Source organism: Somniosus microcephalus, unplaced genomic scaffold (assembly GCF_052327205.1).
Source record: "Somniosus microcephalus isolate GS21.2 unplaced genomic scaffold, FLI_Smic_1.0 unresolved_chr5, whole genome shotgun sequence".
NCBI classification, from domain to species: Eukaryota; Metazoa; Chordata; class Chondrichthyes; order Squaliformes; family Somniosidae; genus Somniosus; species Somniosus microcephalus.
In genome coordinates this window covers 43644542-43661325 of record NW_028225183.1, presented here as the reverse complement: position 1 = coordinate 43661325, position 16784 = coordinate 43644542, and the positions used below count along the sequence as shown (strand labels likewise).

General features: G+C 46.8%; 2 non-coding genes across 2 annotated transcripts; both read right to left on the bottom strand.

The window, feature by feature from the left end:
* Positions 1-12002: 12002 nt before the first annotated feature.
* trnad-guc (transfer RNA aspartic acid (anticodon GUC)) lies at positions 12003-12074 on the bottom strand. Its single transcript has one exon. It is a non-coding gene; the product is annotated as a tRNA-Asp (tRNA).
* Positions 12075-16058: 3984 nt separating this feature from the next.
* trnad-guc (transfer RNA aspartic acid (anticodon GUC)) lies at positions 16059-16130 on the bottom strand. The gene has a single exon. It is a non-coding gene; the product is annotated as a tRNA-Asp (tRNA).
* Positions 16131-16784: the final 654 nt, after the last annotated feature.

Here is a 16784-nt window from a genome sequence, read left to right as displayed (position 1 = left end):
GAGGCATGAAGTCAGAGAGAAGCCGTCGGGGAAGTGAAAACTGAACATCATAATACCCACGACATTGTCGAGGAAATGGTTATGCAGTGCTTGAGACAAAGCAGCAAACACACACAAAATACCCGTATGTGCTCTCTTTGTGTGGGTATGTCTCAGATATCCATCTCAGCGTCATGCATTCATGGAGGCTGGCAGCACGGTGGGAGACCATTCGGCCAATCGTGCCTGTGCTGTCTCTTTGAAAGAGCAGTCGTGCTTTCTCCCGCTGTTATCTCATTTTCTCTCTCCCTCCTCAGTGCCCCACACAACAGGCAAACAGAAGGAGAACACTCTACTAACGAGGAACTGGTGCAGGGAGTTGTTATAAATTTCGTCATGTACATATTTTAATATTATTTTCGTTCATTATGTTCTATTCATCTTTTCCCAGGGTCTTTTTAAGGAGCTGCCCAAAGGTTTAAAATTGGGGATGTTAAAAATCCTCCCCGTCGGGGAATTGAACCCTGGTCTCCCGCGTGACAGGCGAGGATACTCACCACTATACTAACGAGGAACTGAAAGGTGCCGAATCTGTCAGAGCAAAAATCGACCTGTGAACAGAGGGACAGAGGCAGAAGGGACAGAAATAAGAATAAGAACAGAAGGAATCGGAGCAGGAGTGGGCCATTCGGCCCCTCGAGCCTGCCCCGCCATTCAATAAGATCATGGCTGATCAGATCTTCTACTCAAAGCCACTTTCCTGCCCGCTCCCCATAACCCTTGACTCCACTGCAGCTCAAATATATGTCTATCTCCACCTTGAATGTATTCAGTGACTCCGCCTCCACAGCTCTCTGGGGTAGAGGATTCCAAAGATTCACGACATTCTGAGAGAAGAAATTCCTCCTCATCTCCGTTTTATATGGGCGACCGGATATCCTGGAGCTTTGCCCCCTAGTTGTAGATTCCCCCAGGAGGGGAAACATCCTCCCTGCATCTATCCTGTCAAGCACCCTCAGAATCCTATACAGAGAGAGACAGGGACAAAGAGGGAGACAAAGATAGACATACAGAGCGAGACACTCAGTTTGACGTCTTGCAGAGTGGTCCGAGGATAAGGAACTTCAGCTATGTTGAGAGTTTGTGATTGTTTTCTTCAGACGGTTAAGAGGAAATTTAATAAGAGGCTTTCAAAATTACAAGGGGATTTGTTTGAGGTAATAAGGAGAAACGCTTGCCAGTGGCAGGTATGACGGTAACCAGAGGAGACCAATTGAAGATAACAGAATCAGTATGGGGAGAATTGTATTACGCAGCAAGGGCTCAGGCCTAGTGAATATCTTACTGCTTGGAAATGTTATCACGGCCCAACTCTCTCTCACAAAATCTTGCACACGTTGCTAACTTTCAAATGTTGCATTCTTCACACTGGCGTTGAGTTGATTGATAGCCGTGCTGTGATAAGCTAAGTTTGTTAGGGGGGTGCAGCCTACAAGAAAATACATGGAAGCTTGATAATAACCGTGACTGTTCTGACACTGTCAGCTGCAGTTAAATGTGGGCATGTACACGTTTAAATTGTCTCGTTCCAAATGTAATTTCCTGCTGACTTTGAAACAGAAGGCATTTTACAGAAGGAAAGGAAGTGCATTGTGTACCTGTTGAGGCAGCAGCAGTGTTGAAATTGCAAAGGTTGATCAGGAGCAGGCATTGCTTCTCCCGGGTGCATTGATTGGAGGCATTTCAAACAGCCTCAAAACGCACTGGTCCCTGACCGGGAATCGGACCCGGGCCGTGGTGGTGAAAGCTCCGATTCTTAACCACTAGACCACCAGGGAAGCTGCAAGAAGCTGCCTGCCAGCAAGCAGAGCAACGCAGACTTTCCTCCTTGCTGCTTTGAAATTCAGATCACTTTCACGCCAGGCAAATTTTTCGTACAAGATGACATCTTTTAGACGAGAACACAAAGGACATGTTCACTAAGCCACAGCATCAAGTGCGGGAAGGCGTCCATTTGCCATATATTTCCTTCTATGCTTTTCTCAGACACAGAGGCATGAAGTCAGAGAGAAGCCGTCGGGGAAGTGAAAACTGAACATCATAATACCCACGACATTGTCGAGGAAATGGTTATGCAGTGCTTGAGACAAAGCAGCAAACACACACAAAATACCCGTATGTGCTCTCTTTGTGTGGGTATGTCTCAGATATCCATCTCAGTGTCATGCATTCATGGAGGCTGGCAGCACGGTGGGAGACCATTCGGCCAATCGTGCCTGTGCTGTCTCTTTGAAAGAGCAGTCGTGCTTTCTCCCGCTGTTATCTCATTTTCTCTCTCCCTCCTCAGTGCCCCACACAACAGGCAAACAGAAGGAGAACACTCTACTAACGAGGAACTGGTGCAGGGAGTTGTTATAAATTTCGTCATGTACATATTTTAAAATTATTTTCGTTCATTATGTTCTATTCATCTTTTCCCAGGGTCTTTTTAAGGAGCTGCCCAAAGGATTAAAATTGGGGATGTTAAAAATCCTCCCCGTCGGGGAATTGAACCCTGGTCGCCCGCGTGACAGGCGGGGATACTCAACACTATACTAACGAGGAACTGAAAGGTGCCGAATCTGTCAGAGCAAAAATCGACCTGTGAACAGAGGGACAGAGGCAGAAGGGACAGAAATAAGAACAGAAGGAATCGGAGCAGGAGTGGGCCATTCGGCCCCTCGAGCCTGCCCCGCCATTCAATAAGATCATGGCTGATCAGATCTTCTACTCAACGCCACTTTCCTGCCCGCTCCCCATAACCCTTGACTCCACTGCAGCTCAAATATATGTCTATCTCCACCTTGAATATATTCAGTGACTCCGCCTCCACAGCTCTCTGGGGTAGAGGATTCCAAAGATTCACGACATTCTGAGAGAAGAAATTCCTCCTCATCTCCGTTTTAAATGGGCGACCGGATATCCTAGAGCTTTGCCCCCTAGTTGTAGATTCCCCCAGGAGGGGAAACATCCTCCCTGCATCTATCCTGTCAAGCACCCTCAGAATCCTATACAGAGAGAGACAGGGACAAAGAGGGAGACAAAGATAGACATACAGAGCGAGACACTCAGTTTGACGTCTTGCAGAGTGGTCCGAGGGATAAGGAACTTCAGCTATGTTGAGAGTTTGTGATTGTTTTCTTCAGACGGTTAAGAGGAAATTTAATAAGAGGCTTTCAAAATTACAAGGGGATTTGTTTGAGGTAATAAGGAGAAACGCTTGCCAGTGGCAGGTATGACGGTAACCAGAGGAGACCAATTGAAGATAACAGAATCAGTATGGGGAGAATTGTATTACGCAGCAAGGGCTCAGGCCTAGTGAATATCTTACTGCTTGGAAATTATAGACCAGTAAGCCTTACATCGGTTGTGGGCAAAATGCTAGAGTCCATTATTAAGGATAAAATAGCGGAGCACTTGACAAATGGGGAAAGGATCGGACAGAGTCAACATGGATTTACAAAGGGTAAATCGTGTTTGACTAATCTGCTGGAATTTTTTGAGGAAGTAACTGGTAAAATAGATGGGGGAGAGCCAGTGGATGTCGTGTACCTTGACTTCCAGAAAGCCTTCGATAAGGTTCCACACAAAATATTATCATGCAAAATTAAGGCTCATGGGATTGGGGGCAAAGTATTAACGTGGATAGAGAACTGGCTGGCGGATAGAAAACAGAGAGTTGGAATAAACGGCTCGTTTTCGGAGTGGCAGGCAGTGACCAGCGGGGTGCCGCAAGGATCTGTCCTGGGACCCCAGCTGTTCACAATATATATAAATGATCTGGATCAGGGAATTGGATGCAATATTTCCAAATTCGCTGACGACACTAAACTAGGAGGAGGGGTGGGCTCTGATGAGGATGTCAGGAGGCTACAGTGCGATTTGGACAGGTTGGGGGAATGGGCAGATACGTGGCAGATGCACTATAATGTGGATAAATGCGAGGTTATCCACTTTGGGGGTAAAAACAGGAGGGTAGATTATTATCTAAATGGCAATAGATTGGGAGATGGGGAAGTGCAGAGGGACCTGGGTGTTCTTGTGCACCAGTCACTGAAGGAGAGCATGCAGGTGCAACAGGCGATCAAGAAGGCAAATGGTATGTTGGCCTTCATATCAAGGGGGTTCGAGTATAGGAATAGGGATACCTTACTACAGCTGTACAAGGTGCTGGTGAGACCGCATCTGGAGTATTGTGTACAGTTTTGGTCGCCCCATCTGCGGAAGGATGTTCTTGCCATGGAAAGAGTGCAACGGCGATTCACCAGGCTGATACCTGGAATGGCGGGAATGACCTACGAAGAGAGATTAAATAGTTTGGGCTTGTACTCACTGGAGTTTAGAAGATTGAGAGGGGATCTCATCGAAACATATAAAGTTATGGCAGGCCTGGACAGGCTGAATTCAGAGAGAATGTTTCCAATGGCCGGGGAGCACAGAACCAGGGGCCACAGTCTAAAAATAGCGGGCAAATCATTTAAAACAGAGATGAGGAAGAATTTCTTCACTCAAAGAGTGGTGAGCCTGTGGAATTCCCTGCCACAGAGGGCTGTGAAGGCTAATTCAATAAATATTTTCAAGAGAGAATTGGATATATTTCTGAAGGCTAAGGGGATTAAGGGTTACGGAGAAAAGGCGGGGACGGGGTACTGAACTGGTAAGATCAGCTATGATCTCAGACGAAGATCAGCCATGATCTCATTGAATGGCGGAGCAGGCTCGAAGGGCCGAATGGCCTACTCCTGTTCCTATCTCTATGTTTCTATGAAATGTTATCACGGCCCAACTCTCTCTCACTAAAGTCTTGCACACGTTGCATTCTTCACACTGGCGTTGAGTTGATTGATAGCCGTGCTGTGATAAGCTAAGTTTGTTCGGGGGGTGCAGCCAACAAGAAAATACATGGAAGCTTGATAATAACCGTGACTGTTCTGACACTGTCAGCTGCAGTTAAATGTGGGCATGTACACGTTTAAATTGTCTCGTTCCAAATGTAATTTCCTGCTGACTTTGAAACAGCAGGCATTTTGCAGAAGGCAAGGAAGTGCATTGTGTACCTGTTGAGGCAGCAGCAGTGTTGAAATTGCAAAGGTTGATCAGGAGCAGGCATTGCTTCGCGCGGGTGCATTGATTGGAGGCATTTCAAACAGCCTCAAAACGCACTGGTCTCTGACCGGAAATCGAACTCGGGCCGTGGTGGAGAAAGCGCCGATTCTTAACCACTAGACCACCAGGGAAGCTGCAAGAAACTGCAAGAAGCTGCCTGCCAGCAAGCAGAGCAACGCAGACTTTCCTCCTTGCTGCTTTGAAATTCAGATCACTTTCACGCCAGGCAAATTTTTCGTACAAGATGACATCTTTTAGACGAGAACACAAAGGACATGTTCACTAAGCCACAGCATCAAGTGCGGGAAGGCGTCCATTTGCCATATATTTCCTTCTATGCTTTTCTCAGACACAGAGGCATGAAGTCAGAGAGAAGCCGTCGGGGAAGTGAAAACTGAACATCATAATACCCACGACATTGTCGAGGAAATGGTTATGCAGTGCTTGAGACAAAGCAGCAAACACACACAAAATACCCGTATGTGCTCTCTTTGTGTGGGTATGTCTCAGATATCCATCTCAGTGTCATGCATTCATGGAGGCTGGCAGCACGCTGGGAGGCCATTCGGCCAATCGTGCCTGTGCTGTCTCTTTGAAAGAGCAGTCGTGCTTTCTCCCGCTGTTATCTCATTTTCTCTCTCCCTCCTCAGTGCCCCACACAACAGGCAAACAGAAGGAGAACACTCTACTAACGAGGAACTGGTGCAGGGAGTTGTTATAAATTTCGTCATGTACATATTTTAAAATTATTTTCGTTCATTATGTTCTATTCATCTTTTCCCAGGGACTTTTTAAGGAGCAGCCCAAAGGTTTAAAATTGGGGATGTTAAAAATCCTCCCCGTCGGGGAATTAAACCCCGGTCTCCCGCGTGACAGGCGGGGATACTCACCACTATACTAACGAGGAACTGAAAGGTGCCGAATCTGTCAGAGCAAAAATCGACCTGTGAACAGAGGCAGAAATAAGAACAGAAGGAATCGGAGCAGGAGTGGGCCATTCGGCCCCTCGAGCCTGCCCCGCCATTCAATAAGATCATGGCTGATCAGATCTTCTACTCAACGCCACTTTCCTGCCCGCTCCCCATAACCCTTGACTCCACTGCAGCTCAAATATATGTCTATCTCCACCTTGAATGTATTCAGTGACTCCGCCTCCACAGCTCTCTGGGGTAGAGGATTCCAAAGATTCACGACATTCTGAGAGAAGAAATTCCTCCTCATCTCCGTTTTAAATGGGCGACCGGATATCCTGGAGCTTTGCCCCCTAGTTGTAGATTCCCCCAGGAGGGGAAACATCCTCCCTGCATCTATCCTGTCAAGCACCCTCAGAATCCTATACAGAGAGAGACAGGGTCAAAGAGGGAGACAAAGATAGACATACAGAGCGAGACACTCAGTTTGACGTCTTGCAGAGTGGTCCGAGGGATAAGGAACTTCAGCTATGTTGAGAGTTTGTGATTGTTTTCTTCAGACGGTTAAGAGGAAATTTAATAAGAGGCTTTCAAAATTACAAGGGGATTTGTTTGAGGTAATAAGGAGAAACGCTTGCCAGTGGCAGGTATGACGGTAACCAGAGGAGACCAATTGAAGATAACAGAATCAGTATGGGGAGAATTGTATTACGCAGCAAGGGCTCAGGCCTAGTGAATATCTTACTGCTTGGAAATGTTATCACGGCCCAACTCTCTCTCACAAAATCTTGCACACGTTGCTAACTTTCAAATGTTGCATTCTTCACACTGGCGTTGAGTTGATTGATAGCCGTGCTGTGATAAGCTAAGTTTGTTAGGGGGGTGCAGCCTACAAGAAAATACATGGAAGCTTGATAATAACCGTGACTGTTCTGACACTGTCAGCTGCAGTTAAATGTGGGCATGTACACGTTTAAATTGTCTCGTTCCAAATGTAATTTCCTGCTGACTTTGAAACAGCAGGCATTTTACAGAAGGCAAGGAAGTGCATTGTGCACCTGTTGAGGCAGCAGCAGTGTTGAAATTGCAAAGGTTGATCAGGAGCAGGCATTGCTTCGCGCGGGTGCATTGATTGGAGGCATTTCAAACAGCCTCAAAACGCACTGGTCCCTGACCGGGAATCGGACCCGGGCCGTGGTGGTGAAAGCTCCGATTCTTAACCACTAGACCACCAGGGAAGCTGCAAGAAGCTGCCTGCCAGCAAGCAGAGCAACGCAGACTTTCCTCCTTGCTGCTTTGAAATTCAGATCACTTTCACGCCAGGCAAATTTTTCGTACAAGATGACATCTTTTAGACGAGAACACAAAGGACATGTTCACTAAGCCACAGCATCAAGTGCGGGAAGGCGTCCATTTGCCATATATTTCCTTCTATGCTTTTCTCAGACACAGAGGCATGAAGTCAGAGAGAAGCCGTCGGGGAAGTGAAAACTGAACATCATAATACCCACGACATTGTCGAGGAAATGGTTATGCAGTGCTTGAGACAAAGCAGCAAACACACACAAAATACCCGTATGTGCTCTCTTTGTGTGGGTATGTCTCAGATATCCATCTCAGTGTCATGCATTCATGGAGGCTGGCAGCACGGTGGGAGACCATTCGGCCAATCGTGCCTGTGCTGTCTCTTTGAAAGAGCAGTCGTGCTTTCTCCCGCTGTTATCTCATTTTCTCTCTCCCTCCTCAGTGCCCCACACAACAGGCAAACAGAAGGAGAAAACTCTACTAACGAGGAACTGGTGCAGGGAGTTGTTATAAATTTCGTCATGTACATATTTTAAAATTATTTTCGTTCATTATGTTCTATTCAACTTTTCCCAGGGTCTTTTTAAGGAGCTGCCCAAAGGTTTAAAATTGGGGATGTTAAAAATCCTCCCCGTCGGGGAATTAGAACCCCGGTCTCCCGCGTGACAGGCGGGGATACTCACCACTATACTAACGAGGAACTGAAAGGTGCCGAATCTGTCAGAGCAAAAATCGACCTGTGAACAGAGGGACAGAGGCAGAAGGGACAGAAATAAGAACAGAAGGAATCGGAGCAGGAGTGGGCCATTCGGCCCCTCGAGCCTGCCCCGCCATTCAATAAGATCATGGCTGATCAGATCTTCTACTCAACGCCACTTTCCTGCCCGCTCCCCATAACCCTTGACTCCACTGCAGCTCAAATATATGTCTATCTCCACCTTGAATATATTCAGTGGCTCCGCCTCCACAGCTCTCTGGGGTAGAGGATTCCAAAGATTCACGACATTCTGAGAGAAGAAATTCCTCCTCATCTCCGTTTTAAATGGGCGACCGGATATCCTGGAGCTTTGCCCCCTAGTTGTAGATTCCCCCAGGAGGGGAAACATCCTCCCTGCATCTATCCTGTCAAGCACCCTCAGAATCCTATACAGAGAGAGACAGGGACAAAGAGGGAGACAAAGATAGACATACAGAGCGAGACACTCAGTTTGACGTCTTGCAGAGTGGTCCGAGGGATAAGGAACTTCAGCTATGTTGAGAGTTTGTGATTGTTTTCTTCAGACGGTTAAGAGGAAATTTAATAAGAGGCTTTCAAAATTACAAGGGGATTTGTTTGAGGTAATAAGGAGAAACGCTTGCCAGTGGCAGGTATGACGGTAACCAGAGGAGACCAATTGAAGATAACAGAATCAGTATGGGGAGAATTGTATTACGCAGCAAGGGCTCAGGCCTAGTGAATATCTTACTGCTTGGAAATGTTATCACGGCCCAACTCTCTCTCACTAAAGTCTTGCACACGTTGCTAACTTTCAAATGTTGCATTCTTCACACTGGCGTTGAGTTGATTGATAGCCGTGCTGTGATAAGCTAAGTTTGTTAGGCAAGTGCAGCCAACAAGAAAATACATGGAAGCTTGATAATAACCGTGACTGTTCTGACACTGTCAGCTGCAGTTAAATGTGGGCATGTACACGTTTAAATTGTTTCGTTCCAAATGTAATTTCCTGCTGACTTTGAAACAGCAGGCATTTTACAGAAGGCAAGGAAGTGCATTGTGTACCTGTTGAGGCAGCAGCAGTGTTGAAATTGCAAAGGTTGATCAGGAGCAGGCATTGCTTCGCGCGGGTGCATTGATTGGAGGCATTTCAAACAGCCTCAAAACGCACTGGTCCCTGACCGGGAATCGGACCCGGGCCGTGGTGGTGAAAGCTCCGATTCTTAACCACTAGACCACCAGGGAAGCTGCAAGAAGCTGCCTGCCAGCAAGCAGAGCAACGCAGACTTTCCTCCTTGCTGCTTTGAAATTCAGATCACTTTCACGCCAGGCAAATTTTTCGTACAAGATGACATCTTTTAGACGAGAACACAAAGGACATGTTCACTAAGCCACAGCATCAAGTGCGGGAAGGCGTCCATTTGCCATATATTTCCTTCTATGCTTTTCTCAGACACAGAGGCATGAAGTCAGAGAGAAGCCGTCGGGGAAGTGAAAACTGAACATCATAATACCCACGACATTGTCGAGGAAATGGTTATGCAGTGCTTGAGACAAAGCAGCAAACACACACAAAATACCCGTATGTGCTCTCTTTGTGTGGGTATGTCTCAGATATCCATCTCAGTGTCATGCATTCATGGAGGCTGGCAGCACGGTGGGAGGCCATTCGGCCAATCGTGCCTGTGCTGTCTCTTTGAAAGAGCAGCCGTGCATTCTCCCGCTGTTATCTCATTTTCTCTCTCCCTCCTCAGTGCCCCACACAACAGGCAAACAGAAGGAGAACACTCTACTAACGAGGAACTGGTGCAGGGAGTTGTTATAAATTACGTCATGTACATATTTTAAAATTATTTTCGTTCATTTTGTTCTATTCAACTTTTCCCAGGGTCTTTTTAAGGAGCTGCCCAAAGGTTTAAAATTGGGGATGTTAAAAATTCTCCCCTTCGGGGAATTGAACCCCGGTCTCCCGCGTGACAGGCGGGGATACTCACTACTATACTAACGAGGAACTGAAAGGTGCCGAATCTGTCAGAGCAAAAATCGACCTGTGAACAGAGGGACAGAGGCAGAAGGGACAGAAATAAGAACAGAAGGAATCGGAGCAGGAGTGGGCCATTCGGCCCCTCGAGACTGCCCCGCCATTCAATAAGATCATGGCTGATCAGATCTTCTACTCAACGCCACTTTCCTGCCCGCTCCCCATAACCCTTGACTCCACTGCAGCTCAAATATATGTCTATCTCCACCTTGAATATATTCAGTGACTCCGCCTCCACAGCTCTCTGGGGTAGAGGATTCCAAAGATTCACGACATTCTGAGAGAAAAAATTCCTCCTCATCTCCGTTTTAAATGGGCGACCGGATATCCTGGAGCTTTGCCCCCTAGTTGTAGATTCCCCCAGGAGGGGAAACATCCTCCCTGCATCTATCCTGTCAAGCACCCTCAGAATCCTATACAGAGAGAGACAGGGACAAAGAGGGAGACAAAGATAGATATACAGAGCGAGACACTCAGTTTGACGTCTTGCAGAGTGGTCCGAGGGATAAGGAACTTCAGCTATGTTGAGAGTTTGTGATTGTTTTCTTCAGACGGTTAAGAGGAAATTTAATAAGAGGCTTTCAAAATTACAAGGGGATTTGTTTGAGGTAATAAGGAGAAACGCTTGCCAGTGATGACGGTAACCAGAGGAGACCAATTGAAGATAACAGAATCAGTATGGGGAGAATTGTATTACGCAGCAAGGGCTCAGGCCTAGTGAATATCTTACTGCTTGGAAATGTTATCACGGCCCAACTCTCTCTCACTAAAGTCTTGCACATGTTGCTAACTTTCAAATGTTGCATTCTTCACACTGGCGTTGAGTTGATTGATAGCCGTGCTGTGATAAGCTAAGTTTGTTAGGGGGGTGCAGCCTACAAGAAAATACATGGAAGCTTGATAATAACCGTGACTGTTCTGACACTGTCAGCTGCAGTTAAATGTGGGCATGTACACGTTTAAATTGTCTCATTCCAAATGTAATTTCCTGCTGACTTTGAAACAGCAGGCATGGAAGTGCATTGTGTACCTGTTGAGGCAGCAGCAGTGTTGAAATAGCAAAGGTTGATCAGGAGCAGGCATTGCTTCGCGGGGGTGCATTGATTGGAGGCATTTCAAACAGCCGCAAAACGCACTGGTCCCTGACCGGGAATCGAACCCGGGCCGTGGTGGTGAAAGCGCCGATTCTTAACCACTAGACCACCAGGGAAGCTGCAAGAAACTGCAAGAAGCTGCCAGCCAGCAAGCAGAGCAACGCAGACTTTCCTCCTTGCTGCTTTGAAATTCAGATCACTTTCACGCCAGGCAAATTTTTCGTACAAGATGACATCTTTTAGACGAGAACACAAAGGACATGTTCACTAAGCCACAGCATCAAGTGCGGGAAGGCGTCCATTTGCCATATATTTCCTTCTATGCTTTTCTCAGACACAGAGGCATGAAGTCAGAGAGAAGCCGTCGGGGAAGTGAAAACTGAACATCATAATACCCACGACATTGTCGAGGAAATGGTTATGCAGTGCTTGAGACAAAGCAGCAAACACACACAAAATACCCGTATGTGCTCTCTTTGTGTGGGTATGTCTCAGATATCCATCTCAGTGTCATGCATTCATGGAGGCTGGCAGCACGGTGGGAGGCCAATCGTGCCTGTGCTGTCTCTTTGAAAGAGCAGTCGTGCTTTCTCCCGCTGTTATCTCATTTTCTCTCTCCCTCCTCAGTGCCCCACACAACAGGCAAACAGAAGGAGAACACTCTACTAACGAGGAACTGGTGCAGGGAGTTGTTATAAATTTCGTCATGTACATATTTTAAAATTATTTTCGTTCATTATGTTCTATTCATCTTTTCCCAGGGTCTTTTGAAGGAGCTGCCCAAAGGTTTAAAATTGGAGATGTTAAAAATCCTCCCCGTCGGGGAATTGAACCCCGGTCTCCCGCGTGACAGGCGGGGATACTCACCACTATACTAACGAGGAACTGAAAGGTGCCGAATCTGTCAGAGCAAAAATCGACCTGTGAACAGAGGGACAGAGGGGACAGAAATAAGAATAAGAACAGAAGGAATCGGAGCAGGAGTGGGCCATTCGGCCCCTCGAGCCTGCCCCGCCATTCAATAAGATCATGGCTGATCAGATCTTCTACTCAACGCCACTTTCCTGCCCGCTCCCCATAACCCTTGACTCCACTGCAGCTCAAATATATGTCTATCTCCACCTTGAATGTATTCAGTGACTCCGCCTCCACAGCTCTCTGGGGTAGAGGATTCCAAAGATTCACGACATTCTGAGAGAAGAAATTCCTCCTCATCTCCGTTTTAAATGGGCGACCGGATATCCTGGAGCTTTGCCCCCTAGTTGTAGATTCCCCCAGGAGGGGAAACATCCTCCCTGCATCTATCCTGTCAAGCACCCTCAGAATCCTATACAGAGAGAGACAGGGTCAAAGAGGGAGACAAAGATAGACATACAGAGCGAGACACTCAGTTTGACGTCTTGCAGAGTGGTCCGAGGGATAAGGAACTTCAGCTATGTTGAGAGTTTGTGATTGTTTTCTTCAGACGGTTAAGAGGAAATTTAATAAGAGGCTTTCAAAATTACAAGGGGATTTGTTTGAGGTAATAAGGAGAAACGCTTGCCAGTGGCAGGTATGACGGTAACCAGAGGAGACCAATTGAAGATAACAGAATCAGTATGGGGAGAATTGTATTACGCAGCAAGGGCTCAGGCCTAGTGAATATCTTACTGCTTGGAAATGTTATCACGGCCCAACTCTCTCTCACTAAAGTCTTGCACACGTTGCTAACTTTCAAATGTTGCATTCTTCACACTGGCGTTGAGTTGATTGATAGCCGTGCTGTGATAAGCTAAGTTTGTTAGGGGGGTGCAGCCTACAAGAAAATACATGGAAGCTTGATAATAACCGTGACTGTTCTGACACTGTCAGCTGCAGTTAAATGTGGGCATGTACACGTTTAAATTGTCTCGTTCCAAATGTAATTTCCTGCTGACTTTGAAACAGCAGGCATTTTACAGAAGGCAGGGAAGTGCATTGTGTACCTGTTGAGGCAGCAGCAGTGTTGAAATTGCAAAGGTTGATCAGGAGCAGGCATTGCTTCGCGCGGGTGCATTGATTGGAGGCATTTCAAACAGCCTCAAAACGCACTGGTCCCTGACCGGGAATCGGACCCGGGCCGTGGTGGTGAAAGCTCCGATTCTTAACCACTAGACCACCAGGGAAGCTGCAAGAAGCTGCCTGCCAGCAAGCAGAGCAACGCAGACTTTCCTCCTTGCTGCTTTGAAACTCAGATCACTTTCACGCCAGGCAAATTTTTCGTACAAGATGACATCTTTTAGACGAGAACACAAAGGACATGTTCACTAAGCCACAGCATCAAGTGCGGGAAGGCGTCCATTTGCCATATATTTCCTTCTATGCTTTTCTCAGACACAGAGGCATGAAGTCAGAGAGAAGCCGTCGGGGAAGTGAAAACTGAACATCATAATACCCACGACATTGTCGAGGAAATGGTTATGCAGTGCTTGAGACAAAGCAGCAAACACACACAAAATACCCGTATGTGCTCTCTTTGTGTGGGTATGTCTCAGATATCCATCTCAGTGTCATGCATTCATGGAGGCTGGCAGCACGGTGGGAGACCATTCGGCCAATCGTGCCTGTGCTGTCTCTTTGAAAGAGCAGTCGTGCTTTCTCCCGCTGTTATCTCATTTACTCTCTCCCTCCTCAGTGCCCCACACAACAGGCAAACAGAAGGAGAACACTCTACTAACGAGGAACTGGTGCAGGGAGTTGTTATAAATTTCGTCATGTACATATTTTAAAATTATTTTCGTTCATTATGTTCTATTCATCTTTTCCCAGGGTCTTTTTAAGGAGCTGCCCAAAGGTTTAACATTGGGGATGTTAAAAATCCTCCCCGTCGGGGAATTGAACCCCGGTGTCCCGCGTGACAGGCGGGGATACTCACCACTTTACTAACGAGGAACTGAAAAGTGCCGATTCTGTCAGAGCAAATATCGACCTGTGAACAGAGGGACAGAGGCAGAAGGGACAGAAATAAGAATAGAAGGAATCGGAGCAGGAGTGGGCCATTCGGCCCCTCGAGCCTGCCCCGCCATTCTATAAGATCATGGCTGATCAGATCTTGTACTCAACGCCACTTTCCTGCCCGCTCCCCATAACCCTTGACTCCACTGCAGCTCAAATATATGTCTATCTCCACCTTGAATGTATTCAGTGACTCCGCCTCCACAGCTCTCTGGGGTAGAGGATTCCAAAGATTCACGACATTCTGAGAGAAGAAATTCCTCCTCATCTCCGTTTTATATGGGCGACCGGATATCCTGGAGCTTTGCCCCCTAGTTGTAGATTCCCCCAGGAGGGGAAACATCCTCCCTGCATCTATCCTGTCAAGCACCCTCAGAATCCTATACAGAGAGAGACAAAGAGGGAGACAAAGATAGACATACAGAGCGAGACACTCAGTTTGACGTCTTGCAGAGTGATCCGAGGGATAAGGAACTTCAGCTATGTTGAGAGTTTGTGATTGTTTTCTTCAGACGGTTAAGAGGAAATTTAATAAGAGGCTTTCAAAATTACAAGGGGATTTGTTTGAGGTAATAAGGAGAAACGCTTGCCAGTGGCAGGTATGACGGTAACCAGAGGAGACCAATTGAAGATAACAGAATCAGTATGGGGAGAATTGTATTACGCAGCAAGGGCTCAGGCCTAGTGAATATGTTACTGCTTGGAAATGTTATCACGGCCCAACTCTCTCTCACTAAAGTCTTGCACACGTTGCTAACTTTCAAATGTTGCATTCTTCACACTGGCGTTGAGTTGATTGATAGCCGTGCTGTGATAAGCTAAGTTTGTTAGGGGGGTGCAGCCAACAAGAAAATACATGGAAGCTTGATAATAACCGTGACTGTTCTGACACTGTCAGCTGCAGTTAAATGTGGGCATGTACACGTTTAAATTGTCTCGTTCCAAATGTAATTTCCTGCTGACTTTGAAACAGCAGGCATTTTGCAGAAGGCAAGGAAGTGCATTGTGTACCTGTTGAGGCAGCAGCAGTGTTGAAATTGCAAAGGTTGATCAGGAGCAGGCATTGCTTTGCGCGGGTGCATTGATTGGAGGCATTTCAAACAGCCGCAAAACGCACTGGTCCCTGACCGGGAATCGAACCCGGGCCGTGGTGGTGAAAGCGCCGATTCTTAACCACTAGACCACCAGAGAAGCTGCAAGAAACTGCAAGAAGCTGCCTGCCAGCAAGCAGAGCAACGCAGACTTTCCTCCTTGCTGCTTTGAAATTCAGATCACTTTCACGCCAGGCAAACTTTTCGTACAAGATGACATCTTTTAGACGAGAACACAAAGGACATGTTCACTAAGCCACAGCATCAAGTGCGGGAAGGCGTCCATTTGCCATATATTTCCTTCTATGCTTTTCTCAGACACAGAGGCATAAAGTCAGAGAGAAGCCGTCGGGGAAGTGAAAACTGAACATCATAATACCCACGACATTGTAGAGGAAATGGTTATGCAGTGCTTGAGACAAAGCAGCAAACACACACAAAATACCCGTATGTGCTCTCTTTGTGTGGGTATGTCTCAGATATCCATCTCAGTGTCATGCATTCATGGAGGCTGGCAGCACGGTGGGAGACCATTCGGCCAATCGTGCCTGTGCTGTCTCTTTGAAAGTGCAGTCGTGCTTTCTCCCGCTGTTATCTCATTTTCTCTCTCCCTCCTCAGTGCCCCACACAACAGGCAAACAGAAGGAGAACACTCTACTAACGAGGAACTGGTGCAGGGAGTTGTTATAAATTTCGTCATGTACTTATTTTAAAATTATTTTCGTTCATTATGTTCTATTCATCTTTTCCCAGGGTCTTTTTAAGGAGCTGCCCAAAGGTTTAAAATTCGGGATGTTAAAAATCCTCCCCGTCGGGGAATTGAACCCCGGTCTCCCGCGTGACAGGCGGGGATACTCACCACTATACTAACGAGGAACTGAAAGGTGCCGTATCTGTCAGAGCAAAAATCGACCTGTGAACAGAGGGACAGAAATAAGAACAGAAGGAATCGGAGCAGGAGTGGGCCATTCGGCCCCTCGAGCCTGCCCCGCCATTCAATAAGATCATGGCTGATCAGATCTTCTACTCAACGCCACTTTCCTGCCCGCTCCCCATAACCCTTGACTCCACTGCAGCTCAAATATATGTCCATCTCTACCTTGAATATATTCAGTGACTCCGCCTCCACAGCTCTCTGGGGTAGAGGATTCCAAAGATTCACGACATTCTGAGAGAAGAAATTCCTCCTCATCTCCGTTTTAAATGGGCGACCGGATATCCTGGAGCTTTGCCCCCTAGTTGTAGATTCCCCCAGGAGGGGAAACATCCTCCCTGCATCTATCCTGTCAAGCACCCTCAGAATCCTATACAGAGAGAGACAGGGACAAAGAGGGAGACAAAGATAGACATACAGAGCGAGACACTCAGTTTGACGTCTTGCAGAGTGGTCCGAGGGATAAGGAACTTCAGCTATGTTGAGAGTTTGTGATTGTTTTCTTCAGACGGTTAAGAGGAAATTTAATAAGAGGCTTTCAAAATTACAAGGGGATTTGTTTGAGGTAATAAGGAGAAACGCTTGCCAGTGGCAGG